This window comes from Triticum dicoccoides, chromosome 6B, assembly GCF_002162155.2.
Source record: "Triticum dicoccoides isolate Atlit2015 ecotype Zavitan chromosome 6B, WEW_v2.0, whole genome shotgun sequence".
NCBI classification, from domain to species: domain Eukaryota; kingdom Viridiplantae; phylum Streptophyta; class Magnoliopsida; order Poales; family Poaceae; genus Triticum; species Triticum dicoccoides.
Genome location: NC_041391.1, coordinates 603,251,438 through 603,268,433, shown reverse-complemented (window position 1 = coordinate 603,268,433; position 16,996 = coordinate 603,251,438).

The window sequence follows — 16,996 nt, the reverse complement described above, 5'->3', positions numbered from 1 at the left end:
ATGGATTTCATCACTGGACTACCTAGGTCAAACAAGGGACATGACTCCATCTGGTTCATAGTCGATCATTTGACTAAAGTAGCCCATTTCATTCCTATTAAGACTACCTATGATGGCAACCAGCTAGCAACTCTATACATCAATAGAATCGTAATCCTTCATGGTGTTCCCAAGGAGATTGTGTCAGATCGAGGAACCCAGTTTACCTCAAGGTTCTGGAAGAAGTTCCAAGAGGCCATGGGGACCAAGTTGTCCTTCAGCACTGCTTTGCACCCACAGGCCGGAGGTCAGACAGAATGAGTGAATCATATACTCGAAGACATGCTCCGAGCCTGTGTCCTGGCATATGGAGCTAGGTGGGAAGATTGCCTCCCTTTTGCCGAGTTGTCCTACAGAAACAGTTATCAGACAAGCCTTCAGATGGCACCATTTGAGGTGTTATACGGACGGAAATGCCGCACGCCCCTCAATTGGTCAGAGACCAGAGAAGGACTGGTCTTTGGGCCCGATATCCTCCGTGAAGCAGAAGAGCAAGTCCAGCTTGTCAAAGAGCGTTTGAAGACCACCAAGTCAAGGCAAAATAGCTATGCTGACACTCGTCGCCGACAAGTAGACTTCCTAGTCGGAGACCATGTATACCTGCGAGTAACTCCTCTTAAGGGAACCACGCGTTTCCACGTTAAGGGAAAGCTCGCACCAAGATTTATCGGCCCCTTCGAGATCACCGCACGATGCGGAGAAGTGGCTTACCAGTTGGAACTACCACCTGAACTATCTGATGTGCACAACGTATTCCACGTGTCACAACTCCGGAAGTGCCTCCAAGATCCAGACAAGCCTGATCTCTACAAGGATGTCGATCACCAAGCCATTAACCTTCAGCCTGATTTGACTTACCGTGAGAGGCCCATCTGCATTTTGGATGAGGCTGAGCGACACACTCGAAGCCGCACCATCAAGTACTTCAAGGTCTAGTGGAGCAACCACACTGAAGCAGAAGCAACTTGGCAACATGAAGACTACCTTAGATCCGAGTTTCCGTATCTCTTTGAGGCCTAGTTTAGGAATCTCGGGAACGAGATTCTTGTAAGGGGGGTAGGTCTGTCACACCCTGCATTTTGTAACATTTCATTTGCATTAATAAAGCATAATAATTTGGACCAACAAAAACTTTTGCATTATTTGGCTTTTTATGTTGGAGTTGGTTTTCTCTCTGTGATTTTTCTAGTGCTCTTTAAAGTCAACACAACTTCACCTTCTATACTTCATCTCCTTGCCCCAAGCTTCTGCCCAATGATCATGCCATGTGTATAGAGCAATATAGTATTTTCTTACAAAAAAATTTGGCCAAAAAGTATTTTCTAAAATTAGTTTTCCAAAAACCCCTGAATTGAGGATTACACTGTATGTGCTTGATTTGGGGTGTGAAAAATCTTTCAAAAGGTATATTTGAATCCTATTAGATGTAGGACTCCCATAAACCACAAAAATATAATTTTAAAAGTATTTCCCTATTTTATTTAAAAGCTTTTTCTTAAGGCCAGAAATGGTCTTTAATAGGGAAAAATTATTTTATGGTTTTAAAAATATTTGACAAAAATCAGGGAAACTCAGTAGGCATATATTTGCCATATATAAGAGTTTCAACACATGGTCATGTTCAAAATATTGGACAAAACCTCCCAAAACCATTTCTGCCCATTTCAAGGATTTGAAATATTTCTACAGGGAATATTTTCATAAAAATCCAAGGAAAATCCAGCAAGTCACAAATGCATATTGTGATCACCTTGCAAAGCCTCATGTCAATCAAGGTTATTTTGGTTCACCAAAATGCCCCAAAACCCTCTCTGACCAGAATCAAATTTGAACAACTTTGTACTACCAACCTTCTCTCCTTGACCCCCAAATTTTGTGAACATGTTCACATGAACAAATGAGGCCACTACACCAAGTGGTGCATCAAGGAGAAGTGATTTGCTCAACTAGATCTACACAAGTTCATTTCTGCTAATTTCTAGGGTTTGCCAAAGTTTCATTAGCAAACTCTTCCAAATGAGCTCATCTTCCTTTTACCCTGTAATTTTGTCATGGCAAACACCCCTGCCAAGTGCCACAAGAAGTAAATTAGTGCAAGTACCCCAAAACCATATCAAACACCTTCTGCCACTTTTCAAAAATCACCATTTTGACCACTAACACTATTCTCCTTGAACTCAACTTTTTACCACAGCTCATCCTGGTCCTCTCCTACCTCCAGTAACTCTCCCCTGGCCATTGCTCAATGATTAAAGTGTGAAACACCCCCATTTACCTCCCTGGACAGCCCCTCTCTCCCTCTTCTTCTACCTCTCTCTTCTCCTACTGGCCACCCAGGGCATCCAAGGCCATCTCCTACTTCTTTACTCCCCCCTAGAGCTACCAGACACCTTTGGCCGTGACCACATGCATAGAAAATGGTCATGCCGGCCATTTGGGCGTTCTGGAGCATGCTACAGTGCGCTCCCACACTGTAGCCGCCAACCTTCCAACCGCCTCCGGCCACCTCGGGCCTCCCCAGCGCGCCCGATGATGCTCCTCGACGTCCGCAACATGCCACAGCATGGTCCCCCTCCTCCCTCTCCCTCCTCTCTCCCCAGCTCGCACGCGCGCCGGCCGCCCGAGAGCTCCAATGAGCGGCCTCACACGCGCGGCGCCTCTGGCCCCTCCTGCTTCCTCTCTCTTCTTTCCCTCGCTCTAGACCAAACCCACGAGCACCCCAGACACGGCACCAGCTCCTCCCGAGCCTTGTGGCAACGAGCAGGAGCTCGCCGACGCACCGGTCCTCGGTGGACCGTCGCCCTCCTATTTAAGGGCCTCCCTGAGCTCTCCTCTCCTCACCACTCGCTCTCTGCACCACCAAGTCACCCCCCTGCACCCCCAGTTCCTCTCCAGAGTCGCCCGAGCTCAAGCTCCGCTACTTCGGCTCACCGAAGTTCGCGAGGTGCAGGCCTCCCCCGCTCCTCCTCTGCCCCGATCTGAAACCGCCTCCTCCCACTGATCATTTCCCCTCTCTCCCCCGCCTCGTTTGCAGCCGGAGTCGACCGGAGCGACCACCACCCGACGCTCCTCCGCCGTGCCTCCTCGTCGCTGGCGAACCAGGCCACCCCGGCGACCGCAACCACCTCCACCCGAACGGCGACACGACTCTGAGCCCAGCCATGCCCTCGCCCGACCTCGATGTGCCCTGCATCGTCGTCGGTGAGCTCGCCAGCCGTCTGGACTCGAGGTTAGGGATGACAGGCGGGCCCCGCCTGTCAGCCTCTCCCCTCCATCGCCCCTCTCTCTCTCGCTGACGCCTGGGCCCCACCCGTCAGGAATAAACCTCGCGCGCGTGCGTGCACCAGCGCGCTGGGCCGCCTCGCTGGCGGGGCCGCTGCCCTGCAGCTGTTTTGGCCCAGCAGGCACAGTGCCCCTTCCCCTTTTTCTTTTCTGTCACACTTGTAAAAATTCCACAAGATTAAATATTAATCCAAATGCAATAATTCCAGTCCCTAAATTTTTGTAAAAATCCCACCTAATTAATGGTATACCTTTCAATCATGACCAACCAACTTTTATGTACTGTTCATATTCAAATTCAAATTTGAATATATTTAAACCCCTCTGAAAATCCATTTCTCCTATTCTTCTACTCCAAATCCAAAACTAGAAGTTTTCCCCTTCTTAGTTTTCACCCTAGTATCTAACAAAAATGAGTTGACATTTTTCTGAGCACTTTGGTTTTTCTATTTTATTATTGCCTTATTTTTTCTCGTTGTTATTTTGCGACGATAGATTCTGTTGCTGACGAAGGAGTTGGACCAGAAGACTTCGAAGACCCAGAAGACTTTGTTGAGCCAGGCAAGCAGCCCTTTGACCATGTCTATGAAACCCTTTTTATGCATGTCATATAGCACTTTTTGCTTGCATCGGAGACATGATACTGTGATGACCACATGGGGTGGTTTTCCACCGTTACTTCCTCATTGATACTTGCATTGTGCATGACCCTACCTTCTTATGAGGGTTATACTGGTGGGAGTAGATAGGATGCTAAAGTAGATGCTACGCAAAAAGGGACGGGTATATGCATGGTGAAGGAGACAAAGTATTTTCAAAAGACTTTTCGAAAAACCCGTCGGGTGCCACTTATGCCCGAAGGAGATAATGAGATGGGTAACCACTTGATGACGAAGTGGTGTACCGAGCCAAGTGTGTGTGTTATTTTCGAAAACGGATTAGATTTAAGATTTGTCGACTGTCCCAACCTTACATGCGCAACCACTCTACCCTTGTATGGGAAAGGGCATTATTGATTACCTAGGCCGATACTAGGTTGGAGCTTGCATTACTAGTGACGGGGGAGAGTTGGTGCTCTCTCTCAGGACGGGGTCGTGCCAGGTAGGGCGGCCATGACTGTTTTCACAGGGCATCGGATACACCGTTGTGTCCCCTCTCGGATGTTAGGATCTCGAGTGAGTATCGTATGATGTACATCGTGAGGATATGGAACAACGAGTGGACTCCTTGTTAGTGTCGTCTAGGGCAAGATAGTGATCGGGTGCTTACCCCGGGTACTTGAGGTATCGCGGGTCGTGGATGACATGAAAGTTCCCCGAATCTTGTGGGTAAAGTGTGCAACCTCTGCAGAGTGTAAAACTATTCTAATAGCCGTGTCCACGGTCAAGGACAGTTGGGCGGTGCTGCTTAAACTACGTCCAGAGATTCACAAACCAGTGTGTGTTTGGATAATTGGGGAGAACTACTTGGGTCAAGTCAAGGGACTTGACATGATTGAGTTGGGTTGATGCCCACTCTATTTATGTTGATATCTGTAACCTGTCCTCGTGGTTACTTGAATTCTCCTGATGCATGTCTTACAAGTTGTTGAACATGTCATTGCACTCAAAACTAGCTTTCTGCAAAAATTTACCTATATCATGTATTATTACATCTTGGACCAAAACATGGGTTGCTTGCGAGTACATTCAAAGTACTCATTGGCTTGCCACTGGTTATTTAATTGGCCAGGCATGGAAGAACAGGAGTTCGAAGAAGAGTTCTTTGGAGACGAACATGCGAACTAGGATGTTTCCCAGTCAGAATGCCTATAGGGTTAAGGCAGATGGCATGGGTTGTACTTATCGACGAAGATTTCCACTGCTTAAGTTTATTTGGTATTCAGCCCCTGTGGCTTTATCTATGTAAGACTTGACCATAATGGTCATAATTTGTCTAAGACGGTATGTATGGATGTAAGACTCTTGTTATTCAGCTTCTGTGTGTTCAGTGAGCATTGAACTCTGGGATCACTATACACGTGCACTCGGTGATCTCGACTTATGAGTCGGGGTCCCCACAGAAATACACGAAGTGCGCGTGTGTGATTCCGATGCCCACAGGGAAATGAGATATGTATGCGTGTGAGAGAGATTGCACAATTCATTCGTGTATCACTATCTAGCGATCGTGGACATGCATCGCTTGAACATAAGTCAATATCTAGTTCATATCGTGGCCAAAGGTACAATATCGATTCAACGCTATAAAGATTGGACACTCACATATCACAATTTTTCTATTTAAATAAACCTTTTCAGTTGTGCATGCCAAAGTTACAGTGATGTTTCTTCAAACAACCAATGTAGCTATCATGTACATGCACCATTGTTACTCTTGCATTCAAATTCAATAGTCTTGGATGATTTAAGTTTCTATTTTGAAGTAATATATGTACTATTCATATATGAATTCAATGGGTACACAATTTATGAAATGGAGGCTATGTAATCATATGAGGTAACACTTTTAAGTAGCTGACTACAATATCCATTTCTTTTTGTGCGCCTCTACACTAACACGTCAATGCATTATGTTTAAAGTAAATAACCAATGGCACTAAATTATCTATTTACACAAGAAATACATAGGCTGAGTGTTTGATCCCTTTTTTTGTGAACGCGCCACTACACCCGTACAATTGGCCGCGCCCGTGTGAACGTCCAAGTTATCGGTGCATCATCCCGAGTTATTGTCTTTTTTTCTGGGGTGGACTTCACACCAGTTATTAACTGCTGACGCGTGCCCCGTGTACACAGTCTAGCATGACCTTCCCGCTAGCATGGTCCAAAATTAGTTGAAACTGGATACGAACGATCCCGCAGGCGGCAAAATCTCCCGCCTCCTTCTAAAATTTCTGCCACCTTAGTCTTTAGCATGCGAAATCCCCCTTTTGTCCTTGTTGCACGGAGACGAACAGTTACAATACCGGCCTCATCTACATGATAGGTCAGGGCTCCTTTGGTAACTTCCAGTTCCCCCCACTACACGGCACACCCATTTCCTCTCCCCCTCCTGCAAAAACGACTAAGTCCACAGCACCAGAGCATCTTACATCACGTCGTCCGTACTTCATCGCCCTTTCTCCCCTCCCCTCTCGAAACCCTAGACTGCTCATCCACCTGTGTACCATAGCCCATTCACTGCCAGCGGCGTCCACCTCGTCGGATCTGCTTCTGCGGCCGCATCTACCCCTCCCACCTCCCCTAGAAACAAGTAGACTGCTCGTCCACCACTGTACCACTGCCCATTCAGTGTCGTCCTTGTCCATGGTGCCGGATCTGCTTCACCGGTACTCTCGTCAACCGTCGCGCATCTATAGCGGCTCATTTGTACTCCCCACCGGAGACGCTTCGTCGACACCCCCGGAGCCGCCCACCTGACGCCTCTGTCGACGACCTCTGATCCTCTTCGTCGACACCTTCCTCAACCCTACCAGAGCCGCTTCGCCGACACCTTCCTCAACCCTACCGGAGCCGCTTCGCCGACACCATTGTCAACCCTACCGGAGTAGCTTCGCCTATACCATTCTCAACCCTACCGGGGCCGCTTTGCCAACTCACAAGTCCACGGCCTCAGATCCGCTTCCTCGCACCCTCATCCAACCTACCAGAGCAGCTTTTGACGCCCCGTCCACGGCCACAGATCCGCATCATTGACACCACCCTTAACCCAGCCACCAGAGCAGCTTCTGATGCCCCGTCCACGGCCGCAGATCCGCATCGTCGACACCATCCTTAACCCAACCACCGAAGCAGCTTCTGACGCCCCATCCACGGCCGCAGATTCGCGTCGTCAACACCATCCTTAACCCAACCACCGGAGCAGCTTCACCTATGCCCTCGTCCATGTCCACAGATCTGCTTTGCCCACATCGTAGTCCACCCTACCGGAGCCGCTCCACAAACACCGTACTCGATAGTTCTAGATCTCCTTACCGGACCCCGACAGGCAGCGCAGCATCATCAACCTTGACGTTTCTAACCTGATTCCCACCGTCTGGAGAGATGCCAAGCACCCGCCACGGCCTAGGTACTTGTCACCTTTAAACCCGTCCAGCATCACCTGCCCGATGTACTTCAAATATACTAATCGGTCGTTGTTACTTGTTATGCAGCTGGCAAAAACTACAAGGACGATGTTTCTTCTGGATCTAACAGCTTGGCCAACCAAGATCCTGGCCTGAGGCATTGCTATGATTTTGTAAGCGCGTCTCTCTCTCTTGTATTGTTCTGTGCCTGCCAGCGTGCTTTGCTAGGATTTTCAACCAGTAATCCCTTTGTGCAGACAATGATTTCTACTACTGGTTGCTAAATTTGATATGTACATGTCATAAATGATACTACCTCGTACCTCCGTTCCTAAATATAAGTCTTTCTAGAGATTCCAATATAGGCTACATAAGGAGCAAAATGAGTGAATCTACACTCGAAAATGCATCTATATACATCTGTATGTGGTCCATACTGGAATCTCTACAAAGACATATATTTAGGAACAGGGGTAGTATAATACACAAAATCATAGGTGGCATGTAGGAATTCCAGTGCACTACATTAGGCTCCCTTAGAGTGCCTGCTAGTCCAGCATACAGAGTCATGGCTAGTTTATGGTACACACACAATCGTTAATTGGTGGTTTAAATATCCGCAAGGGATATGCAATGTAGTATCATGTAGAGATGTCTGAAATTAGTCGTGTCAACTTGTAGATGGGGTTACACAATGAAAAAGTACAAGATGTATGTGGCAATTTCATGGAACATCACAAAAAAAGGAGAGGCAGCGGTGAGCCTATACAGCGTGATATGGTACGTCACTCCTACATTGCAATCATCGTGACATGTTATTTGTATGACAAATTGAACCCAGTGCAGTAATTAATACGATAGGAAAACAGACCATCCCTATTTTCTCAAAATGCAAATACAAAGATACCATCTACTTGGCACAATCTACTTTGGTCAATGTTTTCCATAGAGATCCCATTGCCTAATTTAAATGAAGAACGCATGACAATTTAAATGAAGAACAATTATTTATTGAAATTTGATGGTCCAAGTGGCTGGATATTATCATATAGCAGCACCACCTGAAAGCATCATATAGCAGCAGTAGCAGCTCATAGCAACTCATCATACAGCAGCAGCATTCTGCAATTCATCATATACCAGCAGCAGCTCATAGCAATTCATCATATAGCAGCAGCAAGAGCAGCTCATAGCAATTCATCGTATAGCAGCAGCAGGAGCAGCTCATAGCAATTCATCATATAGCAGCAGCAGGAGCAGCTTATAGCAACTCATCATATAGCAGCAGCAGCAGCAGCTCATAGCAATTCATCATATAGCAGCAGTAGTAGCTCATAGCAATTCATCATATAGCAGCAGTAGCTCATAGCAATTCATCATATAGTAGCAGCAGGAGCAGCTCATAGCAATGCATCATATAGCACCAGCAGAAGCAGCTCATAGCAATTCATTGTATAGTGGATCAGAATGGAAATTTGGCAAAAAATCAGAGGAGATCCTCACCTTGTTGGATGAGCTCATCCTTCAACATCACCTGAAGGCCATGGCCTGGGAGGAGGCGAGGGGGAATAAGGTGCCTTCTGCCGCAGTGTGGCATCAGTCGTAGTTGTGCAGCGCCCGCCGGAGTAGTGCGTTGCACGAACCACAGTGGAGCAGCTGCTGGAGACCTTGAGAATGATGGGCGGCGCCAGAGGGAGCAGCAGCCAGGGAGATTTGCCCCTACCCACCGGCCATGTAGCCTAGCTAGACATAGCATCGTCGATAACCAGGCCAGATGGGACCAGTGGCGACGGCTCGCTGGAGGAACCCTAGTGCTGCAGGCAAGGGATCGAGGTAGAGGGAAAGGGAAGAGGAGATGCAAGCGGGTAGGGCAATGAACGCTTGCATGTTTGTTTTTACTTGAGGGTCAGGTGTGACACGGGCGTCAAGAGTTGCATTTCGAGTGTAATATAGGCAGACAACAGAGTCATTTCACTATTCCCCTTCCCTTCAATTTTTAGTGAGGTTCTACCCGAAACACCCCCCTCCAAAGCGAAATTAGTTAAGCCCAAGCCCATAACTCAAAAATGACTTCTTTACATCTTTTACGGCTTATTTTGACAACATGCCCTGAAAAGGCGGAATCAAACTGGCCCTTAACCTGCAATTCAATTGTGCGTGCAATGATGAATCACTCCTGCCTGCTATCTGTACATTTAGGCATCATCATACATGGCATAACCTAATACATGTGCATTCCATTGTAGAATATGGAATATGCAATTATTATGTTAGTTCATACGTTGCACATGATGTTTAAATGCCCCTTAAATCAGGTCAGTCAAGTGATGGTCTTTAAGCCTCCTTCTTTGCTTCTTTTCTTGATATGTAAGATTTTCTCACACATCTGTTCAATTGCTTGTTTGCATCAGCCAACCATACTAGGATTGTTTGCTTTGATTACTTGATGTTCTTGACCTAACACTCTAACAGAGCTTGTCAACGATTTAAACACTAAGGGCTGCTGTAGTGGGGCCTTGTCTAACTCATATGTGACAGAAAGGTTTGGTTGTACACTAGAGTAGGCTCTCCAAGAGTACCTGGAGATCCAGTTTGAAGGTATGCCTAGTTTTTACATAGTGCAGACATAGTAAATGCTCATTTCATTGTGTGCAAGTGTAAGAGATGCGGCATGTTTCATTATGTGGTGTTGTTTTGTTATAATCTCATCCTTTTGTGTTCACAGACTAGAAAGTGTGCATATTTATCTTCCAAGGAGATGAGTAACTAGTTTGTGTCACCTTGCAGAGGGGGTGCAAGGAAGATAAGGTTGAGGATTTCCAAGTACAAGATGTTAGGAAGGAGCCTTGCAAGAGAAGTAGTAGCTGCGCTGAGCCTCTTCAACCTGCTAAGGTAAGTCACTGTATGCAACTCAACAGTTCAATTCCTTGTTTGTTTCAGGCATAGCTAATTTGCTCTTTTCAATTGCTTTATTTGTCCTTAGTTAATGAGATGCCCAAATAATCATGTCTGATGTTTGGTACTTGTATAACTATTAGTTGACACAATTAAAGGCCTTACCATTTAATTACCCTGCCGAAGTGTGCCTGAAGCTTTGAAGTCTATTAACCAACTATTATTGCATGAGGCTCACAATCTAGTTTATACTACGCTAATGATTGCATAGTTTTGCCTGCTGTAGTATGTTTGTATGAAACCCTCTACTGTTCATTATGCTCCCTAAGACTTTAATTGAGGTACAGAATGGCCAACTGCTTGCTTACTTATATGCAACGTGTTGTCTAAATTTGTAACTCGTCTGTGTTTTCGATTGGGCCCAACATCATGCTCCTCTGGTGAGCTAAGACATATTTCTGTATGCAGGCTGCACAGACTATATTTTTATAATTTTTAAAATATCACCTGCTTATGCTTCATGACGTGTAACATTATGTTTTTTTGAAAGTGACGTGTAACATTATTGTTAGTCCTGTTTTGCCATGTAGTACAAAATAGTGTCTTGCTCGCTTCACTGTTGTAACTATATTTTTGCCCTAGTCATGTGTACTTACAGAAACATTTCAGGATGAAGTGACATCAGCACAAAGATCTGCAAGAAGTGCGGCATGGCCATTACCGAATGATTATGGATTGGAATTGGAATGTGTTGATGTTCTCGAGCATCAACTAGAGGTGGCAAGACAACGTGTACATGATTGTCAACGTATAATAAACAAGTTGAGAATGGACATGCAGGTATTAGATGCATGAGTCAAAAAAATGAAACAAGACACTGAGGTAACCATGAAGGAATTTGAGATTTTGCAGACTGAAATTTGTGCTATTTGAATCCGGCCAATCCTATTTTCTGAAGAGATTATAGTTCCAATGGAGTTAAGTTGATGCGCGTCCATGATGTATGAGCTGTATTTGCCCAGTGTATGTAATTTGCTGTTTGTGTATGCTTTATTATCACCTGTGCCGAACCATAATGCCCAGTGGGTATAATCGGCTCTAATTTCTTTATTGTATAGTGTAGGATTATTCTACCTTTCTATGCCTTGATCTCTTTGTTGTATAGTGTATGCTTTTTAGAGGTGATAGTATTGAGTAGGATAATTCTTTGAATATGCTATATCGTTCAAACAGGGGCCAACTCGCCTGACCATGGCCCTTCACGGGCCGTATGATCCATGGGCCATGTACGGGCCGTCGAATCCATGGGCCTTCAATGGGTTGTTGGATCCATCGGCCTTCAATGGGCTGTAGGATCCATGGGCCTTCTACGTCTCATAGGATCCATGGGCCTTCTACGTCTCGTAGGATCCATGGGCCTTCTACGTCTCATAGGAACAATGGGCCTTGTAAGGGCCGACTCATTTATGGGTCTTGTACGTGCCTTTAATGGGCCGTAGACAGACCTTTAATGGAAATCGTATGTTTTATGGGTTGACCATAACGGGTCGTTAATAGGCCGTATTTGGTGATGCTATAAAAATGGCCCAACAGATTAAATGTCCACAACCGGGCCGACTGTAACGACGGGCTGAATTTAGCCCACAAGCAGAAAATGACAGTAACGGGCCGTAAGTAACTGAATGCTGCAAATGAGCCCAAGAATAAATGGGCCCTCAGAAGACCGAAAGATAACTTGGGCTGGAAACGGCCCAATGGAATAACAAGCCATTAATGGGTATAAAGTGATACACTATTCATTATGGGCCAGTTTCACAACGGGCCGTTAATGGGTGTAAAGTGATACACTGTTCATTACGACCAGTTTCACCACGGGCCGTTAATGGGCCAAGAGTTACAAAGGGCCTCATATGGGCCGAAAGACGTCATGGGCCATACATGGGCCAGAAGTGAAAACGGGCTGGAATCATATTGGATGGCCAAGATGACGCTACTGGGCCTAATTCAGATAGGGCGTAACGGGCCTTGGGTTAGCAGGCTGTAAATGGGCTATATGCGAACAGGCCGTTAACAGGCTTTCCATGGGCTGACCCGCCACCTTTTGACCAAGTCAAACGGGCCGGCCTTTTCACAGGAATGGGCCTCTGTTGGGCCGTGCCACGTGTCAACGTATCATAGGCGCCTTCTGTCCAATGAGTGGATGACATCTGTCCCAACGATGAGCCGACACGTGTTTCCTCCAGCCAATGATGATTTTACACGTGGAAAATCCCCATTGGTCGGGGCTGTTAACGGGTTATCGGATCCAAAACCCGACCCGATAGCTTAACGGCATTCCGTTACAGTGGATGCCATGTGTCAATCACCCTTGACGAAAGCACTTCTATGACGCGCGATTTATCGTCATGGAAGTGGACACTTCCATGATGGTAATTTTGGTAATGTCATGGAACACTTCTACAACAGCACAGGTATGACTATCTTGATTTTGTCATAAAATCGTCATGGATGTACATGCATGACAAAAAATGCGACCAACTATGACAAACACGTATCATCACGGAACTGTATTTTTTTGTAGTGAAAAGCCTCCACAAAGTCGGTTTCACCCGAAAGGCAAGAGTCCTTCTCAGACTCCAGGGCCAGATGCCAGGGTTCCCGGCGTCTGGACCCCAATGCCAGAGACCCTGGCGTCTGGTCCCTGGACTCAGCAAAACTTCCTTTTGTGCTTTCCAAAAACCTTGTGGGATTTCCCCTTTGGCCCAAATAAAGTGTTCTCGTACCCAAACATTTCGGGAAACATCCGGAACCCCTTCTGGTGAATTCCGGAACCCTTCCGGAGACCAAACACTATTATCCCATATATCAATCTTTATCTTCGGACCATTCCCGAGTTCCTTGTCATGTGCGTGATCATATCCGGGACTCCGAATAACATTCGATCACCAACATACATAACTCATATAATACTATATCGTCAACGAACGTTAAGCGTGCGGACCCTACGGGTTCGAGACTATGTAGACATGACCGAGACATCTCTCTGGTCAATAACCAATAGTGGAACCCGGATCCCCATATTGGCTCCTACATATTCTACGAAGATCATTATCGGTCGAACCGCATAACAACATATGTTGTTCCTTTTGTCATCGGTATGTTACTTGCCCGAGATTCGATCGTTGGTATCTCAATACCTAGCTCAATCTCGTTACCGACAAGTCTCTTTACTCATTACGTAATGCATCATCCCGCAACTAACTCATTAGTCACATTGCTTGCAAGGCTTATAGTGTTGTGCATTACCGAGAGGACCCAGAGATACCTCTCCGACAATTGGAGTGACAAATCCTAATCTCGATCTATGCCAACTCAACAAGTACCATCGGAGACACCTGTAGAGCACCTTTATAATCACCCAGTTACATTGTGATGTTGGGTAGCACACAAAGTGTTCCTCCAGTAATCGGGAGTTGCATAATCTCATAGTCTGAGGAACATGTATAAGTCATGAAGAAAGCAATAGCAACATACTAAACGATCAAGTGCTAAGCTAACTGAATGGGTCAAGTCAATCACATCATTCTCTAATGATGTGATCCCGTTAATCAAATGACAACTCATGTCTATGGCGAGGAAACTTAATAATCTTTGATTCAACGAGCTAGTCAAGTAGAGGCATACTAGTCACACTCTCTTTGTCTATGTATTCACACATATACTAAGTTTCCAGTTAATACAATTCTAGCATGAATAATAAACATTTATCATGATATAAGGAAATATAAATAACAACTTTATTATTGCCTCTAGGGCATATTTCATTCGGTCTCCCACTTGCACTAGAGTCAATAATCTAGTTCACATCGCCATGTGATTTGACACCAATAGTTCACATCACCATGTGATTAACACCCATAGTTCACATCATCATGTGACCAACATCCAAAGGGTTTACTAGAGTCGGTAATCTAGTTCACATTGCTATGTGATTCAACACGCAAAGAGTACTATGGTGTGATCATGTCTTTCTCATGAGAGAAGTTTTGTTAATGGGTCTGTCACATTTAGAGCCGTATGTAGTTTGCAAATATTCTATGTCTACAATGCTTTGCACGGAGCTACTATAGCTAATTGCTCCCACTTTCAATATGTTTCCAGATTGAGACTTAGAGTCATCTGCATCGGCATAAAAGCTTGCATCAACGTAACTCTTTACAACAAACTCTTTATCACCTCCATAATCGAGAAACATTTCCTTAGTCTTCACTAAGGATAATTTTGACCGCTGTCCAGTGATCTACTCATAGATCACTATTGTACCCCCTTGCCAAACTCATGGAAAGGAACACAATAGGTCTGGTACACAGCACAGCATACTTTATAGAACCTATGACCAAGGCATATGGAATGACTTTTCATTTTCTCTCTATCTTCTGCAGTCGTCGGGCTTTGAGTCTTACTCAACTTCACACCTTGCAACACAGGCAAGAACTCTTTCTTTGACTGTTCCATTTTGAACTACTTCAAAATCTTATCAAGGTATGTACTCATTGAAAAATCTTATCAAGTGTCTTGATCTATCTCTATAGATCTTGATGCTCAATGTGTAAGCAGCTTCACCGAGGTCTTTCTTTGAAAAACTCCTTTCAAACACTCCTTTATGCTTTCCAGAAAATTCTACATTATTTCTGATCAACAATATGTCATTCACATATACTTATCAGAAACGTTGTAGTACTCCCACTCACTTTCTTGTAAATACAGGCTTCACTGCAAGTCTGTATAAAACTATATGCTTTGATCAACTCATCAAAACGTATATTCCAACTCCGAGATGCTTGCACCAGTCCATAGATGGATCACTGGAGCTTGCACACTTTGTTAGCACCTTTAGGATTGACAAAACCTTCTGGTTGCATCATATACAACTCTTCTTTAATAAATTCAGTAAGGAGTGCAGTTTTGACATCCATTTGCCAGATTTCATAAAGTGTGGCAATTGCTAACATGATTCGGACAGACTTAAACATCGACACGAGTGACAAAATTTCATCGTATTCAACATCTTGAACTTGTCGAAAAACTTTTTGCGAGAAGTCGAGCTTTGTAGATAGTAACACTACTATCAGCGTTTGTCTTCCTCTTGAAGATCCATTTATTTTTTATGGCTTGTCGATCATCGAGAAAGTCCACCAAAGTCCACACTTTGTTCTCATACATGGGTCCCATCTCAGATTTCATGGCCTCAAGCCATTTTGCGGAATCTGGGCTCATCATCGCATCCTCATAGTTCATAGGTTCATCATGGTCTAGTAACATGACTTCCAGAACAGGATTATCGTACCACTCTGGTGCAGGCTATACTTTGGAAGACCTACAAGGTTCTGTAGTAACTTAATCTGAAGTTTCATGATCATCATCATTAGCTTCCTCACTAATTGGTGTAGGCATCACTGAAACTGATTTCTGTGATGAACTACTTTCCAATTCAGGAGAAGGTACAATTACCTTATCAAGTTATACTTTCCTCCCACTCACTTCTTTCGAGAGAAACTCCTTCTCTAGAAAGGATCCATCTTAGCAACGAATATATTGCCTTTGGATCTGTGATAGAAGGTGTACCCAATAGTTTCCTTTGGGTATTCTATGAAGACACACTTCTCCGATTTGGGTTCGAGTTTATCAGGTTCAAACTTTTTCACATAAGCATCGCATCCCCAAACTTTAAGAAACGACAACTTTGGTTTCTTGCCAAACCACAGTTCATAAGGCGTCATCTCAACGGATTTTGATGGTACCCTATTTAAAGTGAATGCAGCTTTCTCTAATGCATAACCCCAAAATGATAGTGGTAAATTGGTAAGATACATCATAGATCGCACCATATCCAATAAAGTGCGGTCACGATGTTCGGACACACCATTATGCTGTGGTGTTCCAGGTGGCGTGAGCTGTGAAACTATTCCACATTGTTTTACATGAAGGCCAAACTCGTAACTCAAATATTCTCCTCCATGATCAGATCGTAGAATTTTTATTTTCTTCTTACGATGATTCTCCACTTCACTCTGAAATTCTTTGAACTTTTCAAATGTTTCAGACTTGTGCTTCGTTAAGTAGATATACTCATATCTGCTCAAATCATCTGTGAAGGTCATAAAATGACGATACCCACCACGAGCATCAACACTCATTGGATCGCATACATCGGTATGTATTATTTCCAACAAGTCAGTAGCTCGTTCCATTGTTCCGGAGAACGGAGTTTTAGTCATCTTGCCCAAAAGGCAAGGTTCGCAAGTATCAAATTATTCATAACCAAGTGATTCCAAAAGTCCATCTTTACGGAGTTTCTTCATGCGCTTTACACTGATATGACCCAAACGGCAGTGCCACAAATAAGTTGCACTATCATTATCAACTTTGCATCTTTTGGCATCAATATTATGGATATGTGTATCAGTACGGTCGAGATCCAACAAACTATTTCATTGGGTGTATGACCATCGAAGGTTTTATTCATGTAAATAGAACAACAATTATTCTCTGATTTTAAATGAATAACCGTATTGCAATAAACATGATCAAATCATATTCATGCTCAACGCAAATGCCAAATAACATTTATTTAGTTTTAACACTAATCCTGAAAGTATAGGGAGTGTGCGATGATGATCATATCAATCTTGGAACCACTTCCAACACATA